Source organism: Pelobates fuscus, chromosome 3 (assembly GCF_036172605.1).
Source record: "Pelobates fuscus isolate aPelFus1 chromosome 3, aPelFus1.pri, whole genome shotgun sequence".
Classification (NCBI taxonomy): domain Eukaryota; kingdom Metazoa; phylum Chordata; class Amphibia; order Anura; family Pelobatidae; genus Pelobates; species Pelobates fuscus.
In genome coordinates, this window is record NC_086319.1 from 408974047 (window position 1) to 408997117 (window position 23071).

The 23071-nt window shown below is 45.6% G+C and overlaps 1 pseudogene; it reads left to right on the forward strand.

Moving 5' to 3' along the window:
* Positions 1–1139: 1139 nt before the first annotated feature.
* On the forward strand, positions 1140–2085 carry LOC134602007 (olfactory receptor 1468-like; annotated as a pseudogene).
* Positions 2086–23071: the final 20986 nt, after the last annotated feature.

Below are 23071 nucleotides of genomic sequence, written 5' to 3' on the forward strand. Positions count from 1 at the left end.
ACCCTGCGGTCTCTGCACCCAGCGGCTGTGCATCTACATGACTGACACTTGCGACATGTTAATGGATGCCAGCCACTGCGGATCCATGGCAAATTATACCCCCATATCCGCTCACGTGATTGACGACTTCGGCGTGCATTTGACGTCACGCACACAACGTTTGCGTGCGTTTTGGGGTCAAAGATCGATCTCGGCCAATCAGAAAGGTAAAGCAGGTATTTAAACCCAAAATTACATTTCCTCATTGCCCTGTCGTGGTTTCTCTAGTGGTTGTCCGAGAGTGTGTTCCTGATTCAAGTATTTTCTGTTTTTTGACTTTGGCTTTGTTTTGACTTCCCTGTATTCTGGTATCCCTGACATCTGCCTTTCCCTTATCGTTGTGTCTCCTTCTGTATCCCCTGACCTCGGCAAGTATCCTGAGTACTCTTCGGTACGTTAAGTCCGGCCATCCTAAGGCCTGGTAATACGTTACCTATTAGTCATCAGTGTGACACAATTCTACGTGCTGGATCAACTAGTAATCCTGACAACTATATAGTGATATATTATATCCTCTGTCATTTTAGAGTGATTTTTTTGAGACACCCAAAATTTGTCTTGATATTGATACGGCTTGGCAGAGTGTAGAATCAGGAAACAAATCAGAAAGGTGTAAAATTGGACCAATCTGTATGCTGTAAAATGTTTACCTAATATAATGTGTATATTTTTTGGCAGTAGAAAAATGACCCATTCTTGCCACCTTTTTGGTTTCCCAGAATAAAATTTCCTGGACTTTATTTAGCCAAACCAAAAGCCACGTAAACAAGCATCGGGCATTCTGAACAAAATTTCAATTTCAGGAAAATTATTTGGCTGAACTGAATATTCCCACCATGTTCAAGTCTAGTCCAGACCATTGTTGAAGCAGATAGGAAGGTACATATTATTTTTTTATTTTTTTTTACAAGCTTTTGTTTTACTTTGAAAGACAAAAAAAATCAAGCCAATATTTACACTGTTTAGGAGCATAGGCTATTGAGATATACAGATAGGTTGTAGTAATGCCCCCAAAAAATATACATTGTAAATAATGGTATATTGCACTGGTGAAAATCATGTCACTGGATGAAATACTCTTCTTTTATCTCCCGACAGATATGGAGAATCAGACAATGGTCACTGAGATAATCCTATTGGGATTCCATCACCTTCACAGCATGAGACATTTATTATTTTCTATAATTCTTGTTGTTTATTGTTTGACAATATCAGGAAATTTCCTCATCATCGTGTTGGTGTCATGTTTCAGACACCTTTATTTTCCAATGTATTTCTTTCTTACTCAAATGTCCATATCAGATATTTTGTTGACAACATGTATTGCACCTCAAATGCTTTCCATCGTCAATCACGAAGGAGGTATTATATCTCTTAAAGCGTGTATAACTCAGTACTACTTTTTTGTTGCTTTTGAAATTTCAGAAAGTTTTTTGTTAACTGTGATGTCTTATGACCGATATTTGGCCATCTGTAACCCCCTGCAATATAACTCTATAATGGACCATGCATTTTGCATTAAATTAATAGTTATATGTTATATGTTGGGTGTTAGGCTTTTTTATGGCATTATTAATTGAATTGCCAATAACTCAGCTGGTATTTTGTGGACCTAACATTATTGATCATTTCTTTTGTGATATTGATCCACTCTTGAAGCTTTCATGTTCTGATACCTTAATATTACATGTAGAAGCTCTATTCCTTTGTGTCATTGTACTAATTATACCTTTCTTACTGATAACTGTGTCATATGTCTATATTGCTCTCACTATTTCTAAAATGCCATCAAGTAGTGGGAAAAAGAAAGCCTTCTCTACCTGCAGCTCCCATCTGACTGTTGTTTCCATGTACTACGGGACTCCCATTAGCATTTACACTGTTCCAACTAATGAAAGATCATTGTTGACAAGCAAAATTCTGTCTATGTTTTTTACAGTGGTGACCCCAATGCTTAATCCAATAATATACAGCCTGAGGAACAATGACATTAGAGAAGCTCTAAAGAAAATTATTCAATATCCTTTAATAAACAGGAGTGTCTGAAATAAATTTTAAAGCTAAAGGAGATGCTCATTATTTTGTAAGACGATAATGACTTTCTGCTTAATAGAAAACCCAAACAAGTTAAACATGGACACTTGTAACATTTTGGAAAGGCTCAACACAATTTCATAATAAGTCAATTATATATAAAAAAAATGGTACAAAATTATATATATATATAATATATAACTATTATTATTATTATTATTATTTTGTATTTTTTTTTTAGATGAAAAAAAATACTTACTGCAAAAAACACTGTACTACACTATTCACAATACAATCTGTGACCTAGGGAAAACCCAGATCACCATAATCCATCTACTACATTAAACAAAATATAATCTGTAAGAGACTACTCTCACTAATTTTAATTTAAGAAAATAGCTCTTCACAAACTTTAGAACACTAAAGATAGTGAATAACTTTTCTCAAAGAGGATTTTCTCAATCTCTCTCTGTCTATAAGACGTAACCCAAAACTCTTGTATATACACATACACGATTAGAAGGAAAAGAGATAAAATGTCAACACGGAGGACTAGATTTATCTGCAAAACTTAGCTGTGTCTAATACAGAGATGTGAACTCTCACGTTCATATAACATAATGAACTGCATCCTCCAGAATAATATTCACCTTAAAACCTAATGTGGAATGCCTTGCCAGACATTTTGTGATAAGAATATCATATTGGTATAATGTCGCTGTTAAGTGAATATGCTTCAGTAATATTGTATTAATATGAACCAGACTGTAGCCATCTTGCTGTCTGGTAAAATAAAATAAACCTATTTTTTTTCTCTCTCTCCTACTCTATGAGAGAAAGAAAATCTGTTTGTATTCTCTAGCTAAAGTCATAAAATGCAGATGATCTAAGATAAAAAAGACATGTCTATTAGCTCTTGTTACAGATCTTGCACTGTCTCTTACTAACTTCTAATGGAATATATTAAGGGGTGAATTGTCCTTAGACACCGAATATACATGTTAAGGCCAGGACTGGCAATGCCCGGTTGGCCGCGGTGGCTGTGGGCCGAGGCCAGCAGGGCAGATAACAGGATCTCTTCTGCTGGGCTATGCAGGGCCGGCACTATCCAAGTGACAGCCCTGCTGCATTCTATGATGGGACAGTGGGGAGATCAAAGATCTCCCTCACCAGCCCACATGCAGTATATTGCAGGCACCGGTGGGGGAAAGAGGGAGGGAGACAGGAGAGGAACCAAGACGAACTCCACCGGGTTCCTCTTGCTAGATTTGGAGCGTTGCCATGGCAATGCTCTGGGTCTCACGAGAGTGAACTCTAGCTCCACAGGCTAGAGTTCACTCACCACTAGCACCACCAGGGATGAATGGCAGCAGGGTCCCCCCACAAAGGCTAAAGGTAAGAAGAGGGGGGGAAATATATTCACTCACAGCACCCTCACTCACACACACCCTGCAACCCTGAAACTCACAGCACCCTCACTCACACACACACACACTGCATTCCTGAGACTCACAGCACATTCACACACACACACACACACACTGCACCCGTGACACTCACAGAACCCTCACTCACACATATTGCATCCCAGGCACTCACAGCACCCTCACTCATGCACACACACTGCACCCCTGACACTCACAGCACACTCACTCTCACACACATAGAAACAAAGAAACATAGAATGTGACAGCAGATAAGAACCATTTGGCCCATCTAGTCTGCCCAGTTTTCTAAATAAAAAAACTGGACACTCACACGCACATAGCATCCTCACTCAAATGCAGCACCACAGCACACATACATTGCACCCCTCACACACAGCACCCTTACCCACACAGCACCATCACACACATCACCCTAACATACACTGCACCCTTACACACACACACAGCACCCCTGGCACTCACAGCACCCTCACTCACACACACTACACCCCTGACACTCACAGCACCCTCAAACACACTGCATCCTCACACTCAGCTTCCTCACACGCACATAGCACCCTCATGCAAACACAGCACCCATCACTCACACACACATACACTGCACCCCTCACACACACACTGCCCCCCTCTTGCACACACACTACACCCCTTACACACACACACACACACACACACATCACCCTCACACACACACAGCACAATACTCTTGTCTCCTGGTATCCCATCTATGGAGACACCAGAGACACATTTCAAGCAAACATAGTGCAAGCATGTTATTAAATTTGCTTGTGCTGTGCAAAACAAATACAGGGTATTTTTCTCATGCTAGAGCTTTTCAGCAGAGCTCTTTGCATGGTCTGCCCTGGAAGAGCATTGAACCAACAGGCTCACTTTGTGATGGGACGTGTTTGTCATTGTTAATGACAAAACACACCCTATCTGTCCCTTTTTAGTGGGCCGCTGTAATTAAAAAATGCCTGGGCCAAATATTCTTCCCAGTCCAGCCTGTACATTATACATGGTATATTATTATTATTATTATTATTATTATTATTATTATAATTATGGTATTTATATAGCGCCATCAAATTCTGCATCGCTTTACAATGGGTGGACGAACAGACATGTAGTTATAACCAGACAAGTTGGACACACAGGAACAGAGGGGTTGAGGGCCCTGCTCACTGAGCTTACATGCTAGTGGGAGTGGGGTAAAATGACACAAAAAGGTAAGGATAGTATTAGACTATCGATAGTTGCAGAAGAGAAATCAATCGGGAGCTATGAACAGTTTAATTGATACGCTTTTATGAAGAAGTGGGTTTTTAACGATTTTTTGAAGGAGTGGAGACTAGTAATGTCGCGAACATAAAATTTTCGGTTCGCGAACGGCGAATGCGAACTTCCGCAAACGCCATAGACTTCAATGGGCAGGTGAATTTTAAAACCCACAGGGACTCTTTCTGGCCACAATAGTGATGGAAAAGTTGTTTCAAGGGGACTAAAACCTGGGCTGTGGCATGCCGGAGGGGGATTCATGGCAAAACTCCCATGGAAAATTACACAGTTGATGCAGAGTCTGGTTTTAATCCATAAAGGGCATAAATCACCTAACATTCCTAAATTACAATGGATATGGATTGACACCTGACATATGACATATTGACACCTTGACATATGGATTGACACCTGTCCTCAGAGACCATGATACACACTGACACAGAGCAGAATAGGGACTGTTCCCACTACATAAGGTCACTTGGCAGATATGGATTGACACCTATCCTAAGGATCCCTGATACACACTGACACAGAGCAGAATAGGGACTGTTCCCCCTACATAGGGTCACTTGGCAGATATGGATTGACACCTGTCCTCAGAGACCCTGATACACACTGACACAGAGCAGAATAGGGACTGTTCCCCCTACATAGGCACACATACATTGCACCCCTCACACACAGCACCCCCCTACATAGGGTCACTTGGCAGATTTGGATTGACACCTGACCTCAGAGACCCTGATACACACTGACACAGAGCAGAAGAGGGACTGTTCCCGCTACATACGGTCACTTGGCAGATACGGATTGACACCTATCCTAAGGATCCCTGATACACACTGACACAGAGCAGAATAGGGACTGTTCCCCCTACATAGGGTCACTTGGCAGATATGGATTGACACCTGTCCTCAGAGACCCTGATACACACTGACACAGAGCAGAATACAGACTTTTCCCCTTACATAGGGTCACTTGGCAAATATGGATTGACACCTGTCCTCATGGACCCTGATACACACGGACACAGAGCAGAATAGGGACTGTTCCCCCTACATAGGGTCACTTGGCAGATATGGATTGACACCTGTCCTCATGGACCCTGATACACACGGACACAGAGCAGAATAGGGACTGTTCCCCCTACATAGGGTCACTTGGCAGATTTGGATTGGCACCTGTCCTCAGAGACCCTGATTCACACTGACACAGAGCAGAATAGGGACTGTTCCCCCTACATAGGGTCACTTGGCAGATTTGGATTGACACATGTCCTCAGAGACCCTGATACACACTGACACAGAACAGAATAGAGACTGTTCCCCCTACATAGGGTCACTTGTCAGATATGGATTGACACCTGTCCTCAGGGACCCTGATACACACTGATACAGAGCAGAATAGGGACTGTTCCCCCTATATAGGGTCACTTGGTAGATTTGGATTGACACCTGTCCTCAGAGACCCTGATACACACTGACACAGAGCAGAATAGGGAATATTCCTTCTACATGGAGTCACTTGGCAGGTATGGATTGACACCTGTCCTCAGAGACCATGATACACACTGACACAGAGCAGAATCGGGACTGTTCCCCCTACAGAGGGTCACTTGGCAAATATGGATTGACACCTGTCCTCAGGGACCCTGATACACACTGACACAGAGCAGAATAGGGACTGTTCCCCCTACATAGGGTCACTTGGCAGATATGGACTGACACCTGTCATCAGGGACCCTGATACACACTGACACATAGCAGAATAGAGACTGTTCCCCCTACATAGGGTCACTTGGCAGATATGGATTGGCACCTGTCCTCAGGGACCCTGATTCACACTGACACAAAGCAGAATAGGAACTGTTCCCTCTACATAGGGTCACTTGGCAGATATGGATTGACACCTATCCTAAGGATCCCTGATACACACTGACACAGAGCAGAATAGGGACTGTTCCCCCTACATAGCGTTACTTGGCAGATATGGATTGACACCTGGTATCAGGGACCCTGATACACACTGACACAGAGCAGAAAAGGGACTGTTCCTTCCACATAGAGTCACTTGGTAGGTATGGATTGTGGCGAAACCGACCTCGCTACGTGTCCTTGGAGGGGGCTGATTGCCCGCCTCTTGCCTTTGGACTATGGACCAGACTTTATGGGAATGCGATACCCCAGATAGCCATACCATGGAGCCTATCCATATAATGAAAGACTATGGGAAAGACTTTAGCTCCATGGCAATTGTACTGTGTGAGTAGGATCTGCGCGCTATTCGGTAGTTTTGTGCGTGCAGATCCCAGCTATCTGGGGATAGGTGAAATGTCTGTGTGTTATGTGTAAATGTGACTTTATGTATTTTAAAGTGTTTTATGTCGTTTTGCAACCATGTGGTTAATGGAGTCTGCCTTTAGTCCTGGGTAATTGGATTACTTCTCCAATTAACTCCAGGGCAGAAGGGAGGAAACCAGGGTGCATTGTGGGGATGTTTTTCTGCCAGCCAGAAAGGAACAAAAGATACTTTTAGTAACTTTTGAACCCCTGGTCGGATTCATGCCATTTTTTAATATGTTGTTCCCCTGAATGGATTGATTGTGGATATGTATTTTTATGTGAATGTGATGTATGGTTTTAAAGTTATGAAAGTTGTGTAAAAGTATATTTTACACTGTATGCATAATGGGATTATGTGTCACACTAAGGGGAGGGGATGTGTGGGAGGTAACATCTATGTCATTGGTTCTTTTATGCCTCCCCCTGGGTGTGGCCTGTATGTGTGAGTTGGAAATAAAAGCCAGGCTGGATGAGCCAGTCCAGAGTTCCTGTTTTACCCTCAAAGTGATGTGTCGTCTCATTATTGGGGGAAGGATTTATTGTATGCTGTTCCAGTTGACTGCTAGGAGTACAAGCCTATTCGTATGGTTCCTATTCAACGGTCTACAGCATTCATACGCTTGGGAGAATTTAAAGGTTTCTCGGATTCGGTGATTGTGGTGTCTGCCAGAGTGCTTGGAGTCCTCAGGAAGCACTAGGAGCATCCATTAACGGAGGTACCAAGTCGGGGTGCCAGGTGATCCGTTACATTGGTGGCAAGCGGTGGGATGGCGTCCTAGTGCGAGGTAAAGCAGCTCGGAGACACAGTACGTTTGGATTTACAAATTGAGGGCGACGCTAGTGTGCCTACAGCGTCCCTGTCTACACAAAGATTTGGGAAAATGGGGTTCGTAGACCCCTGGGTAACACACACACCTGAGGAAGAGAGTGAATTAGAATGGAGAGATAATGCCCGGAAAGAATTATGGTACGATGCCCTGGAGGAAGTCCAGTATCAACGGCAGCAGCGCCTTCCTGGTGTCGCATACCAGTTGGAGGAACAAATGGCCTGGCGGATGCCACTTCTGGGAGACCAACCTGGAGGGCAGCGGGTAAGACAACTCGAGTACCTCGTGGAAAGGGAACTGAGTCTGGACGCCTCATACCGGGCACTGTGGTGGTGCACTATCCAGCCAGAGACGTGGAGGGCAGAGGGCATCCAGCCAGAGGGGGAGAACTACACAAGCCATGGCCTGTTGTTGAAAGCCTTAGTGGAGGATGTCGACTTCGGCAGTCCAGCAGAGTCACGGTACTGGGCTATCTTTCATTACCGAGGTGAGATGATACAGGGCCCGAGATCTATTGGACTGGGAGAAGACCTCCGCCGTTTCGCTGCCATGGAACGAGAGCTGGAGATGGACTATGTAGAACTATTAAATTCCTGCCAGCCGCAGAGCAGGGACGCAGACCGGGAAAACTGGGTGGCAGACCCAGACCTGCTAGCCTATAGCTGGGAAAACGCGGCAGAGGTACCCCCTGCTTCACTACCAGTTGCAGAAGTAGGTGACCTCATAGACTGGTCCTGGAGAGACCCACAGATGGCAGGTGGAGATGGGATTGAGGTCTCTCTACCGGCCCTACAGGGATGATGGGCAGTCGGCCCAGATCCCCAGCGGCAGGTTACAGTTCAGAGAGAGGAGCTTGTTACACCCTCTCTCCAGCTGCAGCCTAACCCACCAAGGGGAGACCGTAAGCCCCACACCAGCGCAGATGGGACCGTGGTCTCTGCGCCCAAGTTACAGGGAGCTGAAGGAGCCGTCCTCCCTCCCCAGCGGCAGTGTGATTTGTTGGGAATTGGGAGCCCGGTCTCCATTCCCCAGCGGCAGAGTATCCAGCAGGGAATAGAGAGCCCAGCCCCCTTTCCCCCACAGCAGGACTCTGTGCTGGGAGGAGAGACAGTCGGTCTCCCTCCGCAGAGACGGGAAGTATGCATGGGAGAGGAGATTGTTACCACCTCTCCCCAGCGGCGGATCATTAATGTACAGGGAATAGAGAGCCCAGTCTCCATTCCCCAGTGGCAGAGTGTTCTAATGGGAGAGGAGCTGGTTACCACCTCTCCCCAGCGGCAGCTTAATGTACCAGGGGGAGACTGTAAGCCCCACACCTGTGCAGATGGGACCGTGGTCTCTGCACTTCCAGCACAGGGGGTAGGGACGGTCGGTCCTGCCCCCCCACAACAGGGCTGTTTAGCCAAAGGGGAGACAGTCTGTCTCCAGCAGCAGAATTTTGTAACTCAAGGGGAGACAGTCGGTCTCCAGCAGCAGAGCGGTGTAACTCAAGGGGAGACAGTTGGTCTCCAGCAGCAGAGCGGTGTATTTAAAGGGGAGACAGTCTGTCTCCAGCAGCAGAGCTGTGTAACTAAAGGGGAGACAGTCGGTCTCCAGCAGCAGAGCTGTGTAACTCAAGGGGAGACAGTCGGTCTCCAGCAGCAGAGCTGTGTAACTCAAGGGGAGACAGTCGGTCTCCAGCAGCAGAGCGGTGTAACTCAAGGGGAGACAGTCGGTCTCCAGCAGCAGAGCGGTGTATTTAAAGGGGAGACAGTCGGTCTCCAGCAACCAGGCTCCAACCAGACTACTCCTGTGGTAGTGCTGGCAACAGGACAGAGTACCGCTGGTCTCTGCCCCCTCAGCAACCTACCAAGGCAGCCTACCAGTCCCCCACACAGCCGTGGTGAGGCACCTGAACCTGGACAAGATTCTCCCTCACCCAGGTGTAGTAACTGTTTATTGTGGGTGGGCTGCTCTGCTGTTTCTGTCTTGCGGGTGGGCTGCTGGACTAACAAGGGCACTGACCGGCAGGAGGTCAAGTACCCTGTTAGTCTGGGGGGTAAAGGGGAGAAGTGTGGCGAAACCGACCTCGCCACGTGTCCTTGGAGGGGGCTGATTGCCCGCCTCTTGCCTTTGGACTATGGACCAGACTTTATGGGAATGTGATACCCCAGATAGCCATACCATGGAGCCTATCCATATAATGAAAGACTATGGGAAAGACTTTAGCTCCATGGCAATTGTATGAGTAGGATCTGCGCGCTATTCGGTAGTTTTGTGCGTGCAGATCCCAGCTATCTGGGGATAGGTGAAATGTCTGTGTGTTATGTGTAAATGTGACTTTATGTATTTTAAAGTGTTTTATGTCGTTTTGCAACCATGTGGTTAATGGAGTCTGCCTTTAGTCCTGGGTAATTGGATTACTTCTCCAATTAACTCTAGGGCAGAAGGGAGGAAACCAGGGTGCATTGTGGGGATGTTTTTCTGCCAGCCAGAAAGGAACAAAAGATACTTTTAGTAACTTTTGAACCCCTGCTCGGATTCATGCCATTTTTTAATATGTTGTTCCCCTGAATGGATTGATTGTGGATATGTATTTTTATGTGAATGTGATGTATGGTTTTAAAGTTATGAAAGTTGTGTAGAAGTATATTTTACACTGTATGCATAATGGGATTATGTGTCACACTAAGGGGAGGGGATGTGTGGGAGGTAACATCTATGTCATTGGTTCTTTTATGCCTCCCCCTGGGTGTGGCCTGTATGTGTGAGTTGGAAATAAAAGCCAGGCTGGATGAGCCAGTCCAGAGTTCCTGTTTTACCCTCAAAGTGATGTGTCGTCTCATTATTGGGGGAAGGATTTATTGTATGCTGTTCCAGTTGACTGCTAGGAGTACAAGCCTATTCGTATGGTTCCTATTCAACGGTCTACAGCATTCAAACGCTTGGGAGAATTTAAAGGTTTCTCGGATTCGGTGATTGTGGTGTCTGCCAGAGTGCTTGGAGTCCTCAGGAAGCACTCGGAGCATCCATTAACGGAGGTACCAAGTCGGGGTGCCAGGTGATCCGTTACATGGATTGACACCTGTCCTCAGAGACCATGATACACAGAGCAGAATAGGGACTGTTCCCCCTACAGAGGGTCACATGGCAGATTTGGATTGACACCTGCCTTCAGAGACCCTGATACACACTGACACAGAGCAGAATAGGGACTTTTCCCCCTACATAGGGTCACTTGGCAGGTATGGATTGACACCTGTCCTCAGAGACAATGATACACACTGACACAGAGCAGAATAGGGACTGTTCCCCCTACATAGGGTCACTTGGCAGATATGGATTGACACCTGTCCTAAGGGACCCTGATTTACACTGACACAGAGCAGAATAGGGACTTTTCCCACTACATAGGTTCACTTGGCAGATTTGGATTGACACCTGTCCTCAGAGACCCAGATACACACTGACACAGAGCAGAATAGGGAATATTCAATAAATGCCAAACATTGTTATACAGGGGAATATTCAGTAAATAAGGATACCTACTGTCCCCCCCCCGGCCCCCACCCCTGCGCGGTGGGTGGGGGGCATAAATCACAATGGGGGGGACCTACTGTCCTCCCCCCCGCCCCCACCCGAGAGCGGTGGTTGGGGGCCATACAAATAATGAGGGGGGGGACCTGCTGTATGATGTTGTATCGATCAGGTAGTGTAAGGGTTACGCCCGCTTCACAGTGACAGACCAAACTCCCCGTTTAACACACCGCAAACAACTGCAAACCGTCCATTTCCACAACCGCAAACTCCCGCTTTGCACAAGGTTGGATACCAAGCTAGCCATGTCCCGTTCCTTGTCCTCACTGATGTCATTGAAGGTCTCTTCCTCCACCCAGCCACGTACAACACCAAGGGTCCCTGAAAGGTGACAACAAGCCCCCTGGGATGCCTGTTGTGTTTGGTCTTCCACCTCCTCAAAGCCACCTTCCTCCTCTGACTCCTCTTCTTCAGACTCCTCTCTCTGCATTGCCTCTCTCTGCGTTATTATAAGGTGTGTTAAGTAGTACTATTCTTATCAGTTTAATCCCTGCTGCGTCCCCTATCAGGGGACGTGTATATGGCATCGATTTTAGGAACCGTGAGATGGAAAAAGATGCTTGGTCGGTCCTCCTAACTGGAGACTGTGTTGCTGTATGGGTGGAAAGTGGAGCCATTTATAAAGTACCCACTGCCAAGGTACATTTGAATTGTGGAGCAGGGCGCGGAAACGTGGAGGTGGGGATGATGCAGGCAGGACCTACCCGCTGACGTTATTTTGGGCAACGACCTGGGGGAGCTAACTTCAGCTTTTGTTCCTCAAACCGCAGTACAAGAAGCGTATCCGGTTGTGACTCGGCAGCAGGCCCGCACCACAGCTCCGCCTAACCACTCTGAGGCTCAGGTATGCAATGTACCCCCATTGCCCAATGTCACGCCCTGGACATCCCCCCTAGAATTCGGTTCTGAAGTGGCCCTAGATCCCTCCCTGCAGATCTACAAAATCGTATTAATAAAGACCAGGCAGGATTAGTAGGGGAAAGGTACACCTGGGACAAGGGGCTGCTGTACCAGCACGCAGAAAAAATAGTGTCCGGATCCATTCCCTTACCCATAAAGCAATTGATAGTGCCGAGAAAATATAGACTGGAGTTATTACGCATCGCCCACGACATTCCCCTATCTGGGCACTTAAGGATCAGCCGTACTGAGCACAGGCTGACCCAGAACTTCTTCTGGCTAGGTATCTCACATGACGTCAGGCGATACTGCCAGACCTGTAATACCTGCCAGAGGGTAGGGAAGAGGGGAGACTGATACAAAGCCCGGCTCCGTTCTCTTCCCATAATTGAGGAACCGTTCAGTAGGGTAGACGAGATCCTCCGGCAAGAAATATGTGCTGACCGTGGTGGACTATGCCACCAGGTACCCAGAAGCAATAGCTTTGACTAATGTGCACGCAGAGTCTGTAGCGGATGCCCTGATGCGAATATTTTCCCGGGTGGGATTTCCCAAGGAAATTATTTTGGATAGGGGCACCCAGTTTACCGCCGAAGTCGCACAACAACTCTGGAAGGTATTGTGGTGGAATCTCGGTAAAAATAAATTTAGTAGGCCGAGATTACCACGTGGTATGTGTACGTGCATATACTGGTGTATCGGTCGGTTGGTTGCACGTGGCAAAGATACAATCAGTAGTGTACGGAGCATGTGCAAGGATACAGGATATAGTATTCCCCTCCTCCATTGTGCTGGGCAAGCCATGTGGTCAAACAGGAAGTTAGTTCTTGTTCGATTGATTGGGTAAGAGTATGTGTGGGTGGAGCTGATTATGGGTGGAGTTACATGCCTATATAAGGAACCTACACTATTGTTCAGGGCTCAGATCTTGTTGTATTTTGCTGACATTAGTCCCTCTGAGTCCCGGTCGGTGAATCGAATAAAGAATCTCTTCCTTCCTGAAGAAACCTGTGTCCATCTCTCTGTGCTTGGCTTCCGTCAGTTTCCCCGGTATCATTTGGTGCATTGGCCGGGAAGCTCATCGTTCAACGGTAGCTGAGAAGCAGAGGCGTGAGACGGTCTATCTTTGCCCACGCTCTCTGCACCCCTGAACTTCTGCGTGGACCTCCCTTCGTCTCGGCGCCACTGGTATGTTGTCCAGGAGATAATCGGTCTCTACATAGTAAGTGCTGGGGTGTCCCCGTTGATGAGTGTGAACTCAGGTTCAGGAACGAGGAGGTAAGACGACCACTGTTTTAGATGGTGGACCCACTAGCGGTATTGGATACCGATTGTGCAGTAGGCCCATAAGGGGTTATTTGGAATCTGCCCCCTCCAGTGGAGGGAAGGAGCGAAGGTGCACCGCTCAATTAAACGCCCTGTAGTCAGCCCGTTAAATTTTGGTTTGGAGTCAGGCTGGGTTCTGGTGTAAATAGCCCAAGCCGGACACCGGTGTCTTGTCTAGATTAGCGTTCTACGGTGTATATTACGTTCGCTAGGTCAGAGGGACCGGGAGACTAAGCGGCGTCTGTGTACATTCGGTCCGCTAGATCTCAACCTATCTTGGCTAAGTGGGAAGGCGTGTAAATTTAGAACCCACTAGATTTTTGATAGAGTAAGAGACTAAGAGGGTTCCGTTGTAAATTCCGCCCTCTAGTTCGCTATATGTGGTGCTTGGGCAGTGTGGCTAACCAAAACGGATGTAGATAGTTTTAGGTAGTCCATCAAGGTACTGGCCAATAGATTAGTTGGGAATTGTAAATGTGTAAAAGATTGTTGTAGTAGCGTGTATATCTTGCTAGATAGCGTGAGCTCTGCCGTTTAGCGAGAGTATGAATAGTGTGTAACTGTATTATAGCGCACGGTACCATAACCATGTATAATTACTGATACTGTAAATAACTACTAATAACTGTCGTCTATGTTGTATGTTTAACACCATAACCACTACTAATTGAACTGTGACTTTAAATTGTACTCTAACCAGTGCTAACCGTACTATAACTACTGTTTGTAAAGACGATGTTACTGGGGTATGTTATAGACGGGTAATTCAGATATAGGGAATTATAGCGTGGGTGACTGTATAGTTTCGCCAAAAGGTACAGTGATGACTCGCCAAAATGGATCCGGGTATGCCACGAGGAACAATGTCGCCTCATGGTGGCCAGAACTCGCTTGTACACTAAGGCCGTAATTACGCCCATTTTGGACACGCCTCCTGAGTCCGAGATCCCCATGCCGCCCCCTTACTCCTCCTCCACCGGAAGAGGAAGAGGAGGTGCTGTTGGTAACGTTACTCCCCATTGTCCCCACCTACCCCCTCCTCTAGCTCAGAGCCCAGCCCTCTTGTTTTAAACCCTCCCCTTTCAGTACCTACCTCTGTTAACTCCACCTACCCAGATTTGGCGCCATTTCTAGTTCCTGGTCAGGCTCCTCCTAGCCCGGCCCGGAATATTTTACTTGCTGACCTCCCCCTCAGTAAAGCGTCCCCATCCCCTTGTCTTACTACCCCTCGACCGGAACCCCTAATTGACATTCCTAAACGAAGCCCCATACTAACCCGACAATTGACCGGTACCCTCCAACCCCGACATTATCAAATGCCTCTTCGACTGACACCTGGCCCGACACACATTAACGGTGACGGCCAGATACAATACGCTGATCCAGTTTTCGTGTATGTTCCCTTCACAACTACTGATCTATTTAACTGGAAGACCCATAACTCCTCATACACCGATAAACCTCAAGCCATGACGGATTTGTTTACCTCCATAGTCCAGACACATAATCCCACTTGGGCTGATTGCCAGCAACTGCTTATGACACTGTTTAATAACGAGGAAAGGACAAGGATAAACCAAGCGGCAATTAAAGCGCTGGAAGAAGTGGCCCGTACACAAAATCAGGCATACCCGGCAGCATGGGCCACAGCACATTATCCAAACACTGATCCGGAATGGAATATCAATGGCGCAGATATGGCCCATTTAAAAGCATACAGGGACGCTATTATTACTGGCATGAAAGCTGGAGGGAAGAAGGCAATTAATATGTCTAAGATGGCTGAGGTATTACAGAAATGTGATGAATCGCCCAGTGTCTTATATGACCGATTATTGGAGGCATACCGTTTGTATACCCCCTTTAATCCAGAGGCTCCTGAGAATTCCTGAATGGTTAACTCTGCCTTTGTCAGCCTTTGTCAGCCAGGCCTACGGAGATATAAAGCGCAAGCTACAGAAGTTAGAAGGGTTCGTAGGGATGTCTATAACCCAACTAATGGAAATAGCAAATAAGGTCTATATGAATAGGGAGACGAAGACGAAGAAGGGAGACGAAGAAGGAGGAAGAGCGAAAGATGCGTAGGAAAGCAGATATGCTAGCGGTAGCTATCGCAGGCGTAGATAGAAGGGAAAAGGAAGTGTATAGGGGAACGGATAAAGGCGAGAGTAAGCGGAATGGGGAATCTTTGAGTAGGAACCAATGCGCGTACTGTAGAGAAGAAGGGCATTGGAGAAGTGAGTGTCCACGAAGGGAACAGTATGAGAGAGACAGACCTGGGGCAAGATATAGCAGTAATTATAGAGGAAGAGCGAGAGGTAGAGGAGGTCCTGGAGGAAATAGTGGGAATAATAGAGGAAGTGTTAGTGGAGATAGATATTACCCAGCAGCGCAGAGACCCCGCGAGAGAGAGGATAGGGACTTTGTGGGTTTGGCTGACACAGTCATGATGGACTATTGATACCGACCGGGCTCCATCCCCCTTGGCCGAGCGGAGCCTATGGTCGATGTAGCAATAGGGGGAAAAAGGAGTGCTTTCATGATTGACACTGGTGCTGAACATTCGGTGGTGACTGACCTAGTCGCTCCTCCTTCAGGAAGAACTATCACCGTAATAGGAGCAACTGGAAGGAGTGCTGCTAAACCGGTTCTTAAAAGTCGACTCTGTACATTGGGAGGCCATGTAGTAAAACACCAGTTCCTTTATATCCCTGAATGTCCAGTCCAACTGCTAGGACGTGATTTGTTGTCGAAATTACAAGCACGGATAACATTTCTACGTAACGGAACAACATCTTTGAAGTTCAATGGACTGATACAAATCCCAGCTCCGTTCTCTTCCCATAATTGAGGAACCGTTCAGTAGGGTAGACGAGATCCTCCGGCAAGAAATATGTGCTGACCGTGGTGGACTATGCCACCAGGTACCCAGAAGCAATAGCTTTGACTAAGTGCACGCAGAGTCGGTAGCGAATGCCCTGATGCGAATATTTTCCCGGGTGGGATTTCCCAAGGAAATTATTTCGGATAGGGGCACCCAGTTTACCGCCGAAGTCGCACAACAACTCTGGAAGGTATGTGGGGTTCAGCAAATATTGAACTCCGCTTATCACCCCCAGTCCAATTGGATCTGTGAACGGTTTAATGGAACACTTAAACAGATGATCCATACATTCATAGACACTCAGACTTGGAAAGGTTCCTACCCCACTTGATGTTTGCCTATAGGGTAGTACCTCAGGAATCCACCGGGTTCTCTCCTTTCGAACTATTATTTGGGAGGAGAGTGAGGGGCCCCCTAGATTTAATTAGGGAACACTGGGAGGGAGACGAGACTGTTAGCGGCACCCCCATCGTATCCTATGTGCTAGAGTTTAGGGACCGCCTGGAGATGCTGATCGCAACTTTAAGGTGGGGCAAAAGGTGCTAATTTGGCGACCCGTCCACAAGGACAAGCTGCAGGCTTCCTGGCAGGGCCCATACAAGGTGGTAGAGCAGGTTTGTGATACCACCTTTGTGATCGGTCCGGTAACAGTCACGGGAGGCAAGCGCATGCTCCATGTGAACATGCTCAAGCCATACCACGAGTGCACGGAAGAGGTAACCGCGATCTGTGCACCTGCCACTGAACATTATGATAAGTTGACTCTCCCAGATCTCCTAGACCAAGAGGGCCAGAGCGGAGACCTGGTAGAAGTACAGTTAGGAGAACGGATAGAGCCCCAGGAGCGAACACAGGTCCAAAGACTAATCCAGGACAAAGGGCCACGTTTCCCAACCTACCTGGGTACACTCCGTTAACCACTCACAAAGTTGAAACCCTAGACCAGACCCCCCTTCGCAAAACCGCCTATCGCATACCCGAAGCAGTGAAAGAAAATATGCGGAAAGAAATTGAGGAAATGCTGCAGTTCGGGGTGATAGAACACTCTGACAGCCCCTGGGCCTCCCCGGTAGTACTAGTACCGAAACGGGACTGCACGACCCGTTTCTCTGTGGACTACCGGAGGCTAAACGATAAAACAACCTCAGACGCCTACACTATGCCCCGGATAGACGAGATCCTAGACAAAATGGCCAGAGGCCAGTACCTCACCACAATAGATCTGTGCAAGGGGTTCTGGCAAATTCTATTAGCCGAGGATGCCATCCCCAAGTTGGCGTTTGTTACCCCGTTTGGCCTGTATCAGTTTAATGTCATGCCATTCGGGATGAAGAATGCCCCGGCTAACTTTCAGAGGATGGGGATGGTAGATCGGCTACTGAATGGGTTTCAGGAGTATGACTGCGCCTACTTGGATGATATAGCCATTTTTAGCTGCTCCTGGCCCAAACACCTGACCCACATAGGAGCCGAACCAGACCGGATTAGGGAGGACGGACTGACCCTAAAGCCCAGTAAGTGCCATATAGGAATGGCAGAAGTTCAATACTTAGGGCACAGAGTCGGGAGCCTGCTACAGAAACCAGAACCCGCTAAAATAGAGGCAGTCGCCAAGTGGCCAACCCCCCGCACTAAAACCCAGGTCCTCGCATTCCTGGGTACCGCAGGGTACTACAGGAAATTCGTAGCTAATTACAGCACCCTAGCTAAACCTCTCACGGATCTAACACGTAAAAACCTCCCCAAGATAGTAGTATGGGCCCCAGAGTGTGAACAGACCTTCCAACAGCTCAAGACGGCGCTCATTAAATCACCTGTACTTTCTGCTCCTGATCCAACTAAACGCTTTCTCGTCCATACAGACGCTTCTATGTTTGGATTGGGAGCAGTACTGAGCCAAGTCGGAGCAGATGGCGGCGAGCAACTCAGGGCTTATCAAAGCCGGAAACTTTTACCCAGGGAAGTAGATACACTGCCATTGAAAAGGAGTGCCTGGCGGTGGTGTGGGCCCTCAAAAAGCTGCAACCTTTCTTGTATGGACAACCGTTTACCTTACTCACAGATCACAACCCGTTGGTGTGGCTGAACAGGGTGTCAGGAGACAATGCCAGCTGTTGCGCTGGAGTTTGGCGCTACAGCCTTTTGACTTTACAATTCACTATCGCCCTGGGAAGCAAAATGGCAATGCTGATGGGTTATCCAGACAAACAGACCTTGAACAGTGATCTGTGAGTACTCCTCCGGACACCCCCAAGCCGATCCTGACCTGCGTCAGGACATCCTGTAAGCCTGGGCACTTATGCACAAAGCGTTGTACGATCAGATTACACACATGTGCCATGCACGGCACATATGTCAACTTGCCTAAATTCAATGCCGCCAACAAATTTGTTCCGTTGTCACAAACCACTTTGCCGATCTCCAGTTGGTGCGGAGTCAGCCACTTTTCCACCTGTGCGTTTAGGGCGGACAGGAGTGCTGGTCCGGTGTGACTCTCCGCTTTCAGGCAAGTCAACTCCAAGACAGGGTGGCAATGCCGTATCTGGGATGTGGAATAGTACCTGGGAGCTGGGGGGGTGTGCCGTTGATGTGGAGCAAGACGCAGCAGCAGAAGAGGACTCAGCTGAGGAGGTTATGGAAGAGGATGGAGTAGGAGGACTAGAGGAGGTGGCAGCAGGCCTGCCTGCAAGTCGTGGCAGTGTCACCAACTCCTCTGCAGAGCCAAGCATTCCATGCTTGGCAGCCGTCGGCAGGTTTACCCAATGAGCAGTGTAGGTGATATACCTGCCCTGACCATGCTTTGCAGACCAGGTATCAGTGGTCAGATGGACCCTTGCCCCAACACTGTGTGCCAGACATGCCATTACTTCCTTTTGCACAATCGAGTACAGGTTGGGGATTGCCTTTTGTGCAAAGAAATTTCGGCAGGGTACCTTCCACTGCGGTGTCCCAATAGCTACAAATTTTATGAACGCCTCAGACTCCACCAGCTTGTATGGTAAAAGCTGGTGGGCTAATAGTTCAGACAAGCCAGCTATCAGACGCCGGGCAAAGGGGTGACTTTCTGACGCTTGCAGACAACTAACTGCTATTCAATGTATAACAGTGAAAATAGTTTTGGGGGGTTTTAAATGCAATCTATTGTGACACCAGATAAGAGTGGCAATGTGCACTGGCAGAGGTTGGCAGAGTAGATGCTGTAGGCCTGACACACCCGCTTGAAGTCAACTAACTGCTATTCAAACTATAACAGTGAAAAAAGTTTTTGGGTTTTTAAATGCAATCTATTGTGACACCAGATAAGAGTGGCACTGTGCAGTGGCAGAGGTTGGCAGAGTACACGCTGAAGGCCTGACACACCCGCTTGAAGGACACTGACTGCTATTAGCTTACAGCGAAAAACTTTTTTTCTTTTTAAAGGCATGCTATTGTCACACCAGATATGAGTGGCAAAGTGGACTGGCAGAGGGTGGCAGAGTACACGCTGAAGGCCTGACACCCGCTTGAAGACAACTAACTGCTATTAGCTTACAGTGAAAACCTATTTTTCTTTTTAAAGGCAAGCTATTGTGACACCAGATATGAGTGGTGGCACTGGGCAAGTGGGCACAGTATTCACTGTGAGCCTGACACAGAAGCTGGCAGGCAGTTAACTGCAATTAGATTACACAGGAAAAAAAAGCAGACTGATGTTCTATCCCTAAAAAGGGCTTTTTAGGGTGCTGTCCTTAAAGCAGAGATCAGATGAGTCCTTCAGGACTGTAGTGGACACTGAATACCCTAGTCTAGCTATCCATTTCCCTATCAAATCAGCAGCAGCTACACTTTCTCTCCTCTCACTAAGAATGCAGCTTCAGTAAAATAGATGCTGTACAGGAGGTGGGAGGGTCTTGAAGGGAGTTTCTGCTGCTAATTTGCTGGAATGTGTTTACTCAATGATGACGAATAGGGGGTGGATCGAACCGCGCATATGTTCGCCCACCGTGGCAAACGCGAACACGCTATGTTCACCAGGAACTATTCGCCATCGAACCGTTCGGTACATCACTAATCCATAGAATATTATTCTATGATCTTGTATTTTCTTTTTGTGTTTTGGTTTCGTAAAAGCTAATATTATCCATTGCATGAAGGTTTGGTGACATGTATGTAATTTTCAACCCTTTACACTAGGGTTTATTTATAGTGGATTACCTCAAAAAAAAGTTATGCTAATAATTTCTTCAAACAATTTTTTTTTTTAAACTAAACTTGAAAAGGGTTTTAATTTCACCCTGTGTATGGGGTTTTCTGCAAATAGGGATGATTTTTTCAGGAGAAGATATGAATGAATTCTTGAAACGTATTAAGATATTTCAAATAAGATAACATTCTTCATCTTAGATGTCTATTAATTATATTCATTATACTCCATTTAACATAGGAGATTTTATAATACTTGTCTTAAATTTTCCATTGGTAGTTATTTTGTAAAAGTAATATTTTACTAACAATCTATAAAATAAACTGTCTGGATTATATAAATTGCTCAAGCACCTTTAGTCATGAATTCTCAGTTTCTTTAGACCTATTACTTGTGTTACAAAATACAAGATACAACTAGAAAAAAAAAAGCAGAGAACATACATAGGGAAACACCGTTAAGTAGAGATGCCCCTGCTATAAATATTGAACTCACAAAATGAAGGAATAATTCAAGCCCATCGAGGTTTACTTGTGTTGAATGAACACACAATGAGACAACATTGTCTTGGAAAACTAAAATGCTCCCACCAGTATTATGGAAAGTATGTGCATTTTACTCTATGGACTAATGTTAATAACACTGTAGAGCTTTAAGATAACGTCTGTGTATTTAGATAACTATATAAAAGCTCTGTTTGAAATATATTACATGGATTTAATGAGTCACCAAATGTTGGCTCTCTGATGCTGATTCAAGTAAGTGCATGACTGATAGACCATTAATGCATTATTTACAGAATTATTTGTAATTATTTGATACAAACTATGGTATAGAATAGTGTGATCGAATCAAGTGATATGAAACTCGTTTTTCAGCATCTCTTACAGGGCGATATATGCATCATTTGTCTTTCTGAAGTATTCTTTCTTACATTTTGGGCTATGATATATGATACGCTGACACATGAATAAAAATTGATTCTTGTAAATACATTTTTCCATTTTTGGGTCCAAGTAGAAATTGTCTGCACTCCTGCAGCAAATGCAACAAAATGGAAAGTAGAAGAATATGAATTCGTTTTTGAATTTCAATCAATATCTTTCTCTGACTTTTATTTCTTTAAAGTTTTAATTCTGTTCAAAACAAAAATATTTTTTTTTTTTTGGCAAACAGATTTGTTATCAAACTAAAACCAGCACGGAGAGTCAAATGTGGAAGTTGTAAATATATATTATCATTCTACAGGTATGTATTTTCTATGTTAAGGAGCAATGAAAATAGCTTAACAGTATGACGATATCTACAGTGATTGTTATGATTAATATTATTATGATTCTTATTATTATACACTGTGTTATTTTGATTGGCAGAGATTTGATTTTCTCTAGGGCATTATTGGAATATTTGTGATATTGCAGAATTCATCGGTAAATGAAATATAGAAAAATATTTGCTTTTCCACATGAAGTTGTATTTATTAGAGATGTCGCGAACTGTCCGCCGAACCATTCGCGAACGGTTCGGCGGACAGTTCGCGACATCTCTAGTATTCATTACTGAGCATTATTTACAGATCTGGAGACAAATTAAATCATTCAAGTTTAAAGACTAAGGTGAGTAAACTTAGTATTAATATTTCTATATACATTATATTTATCATTGAATTATTTAGTTATATTTTTGACAGGAAACACAACTTAAATAGAAATCAGGAGATATATCTACATTCACTTTAACTGGATTATTTGCTAAAGTGAGAATTCAAAATGAATTTAAATTTTAAGGACAGAGCAGCTGAATGGAAAGCACACATTGAATTCTCACTTAAGTGAATAGCTCTGTAAGATATGTTCCTTTTATTGGTTTGATTAATTTATGGCAACTGAGATTAACAAGGTTCCTTACTTTCCTCTTGTTCTTACAGTTTTAGGAGGGAGTCACTATCCAGGATCAATAGTAACATAATCTGTGTTATTTGTGATTTTAATATACTGCACAATATCTTCTCTCCTTAATGTCATCCATTTAATTGATGCAGACTTTAAAAATGTCTCCAACTTTTTGTCTCTCGTGCACAAACAAAACTGTATTTACTATTATTATCACTGTAATTTCCACTTAATTTGTTTGTGCAATCTCCTTAACCCCTTCAGGACGGAGTCAATAGTGCACGTTCTGATCAAAACAAAACGTAAACAAAAAGTGGAATTTGCGCTATATGTCTGTTC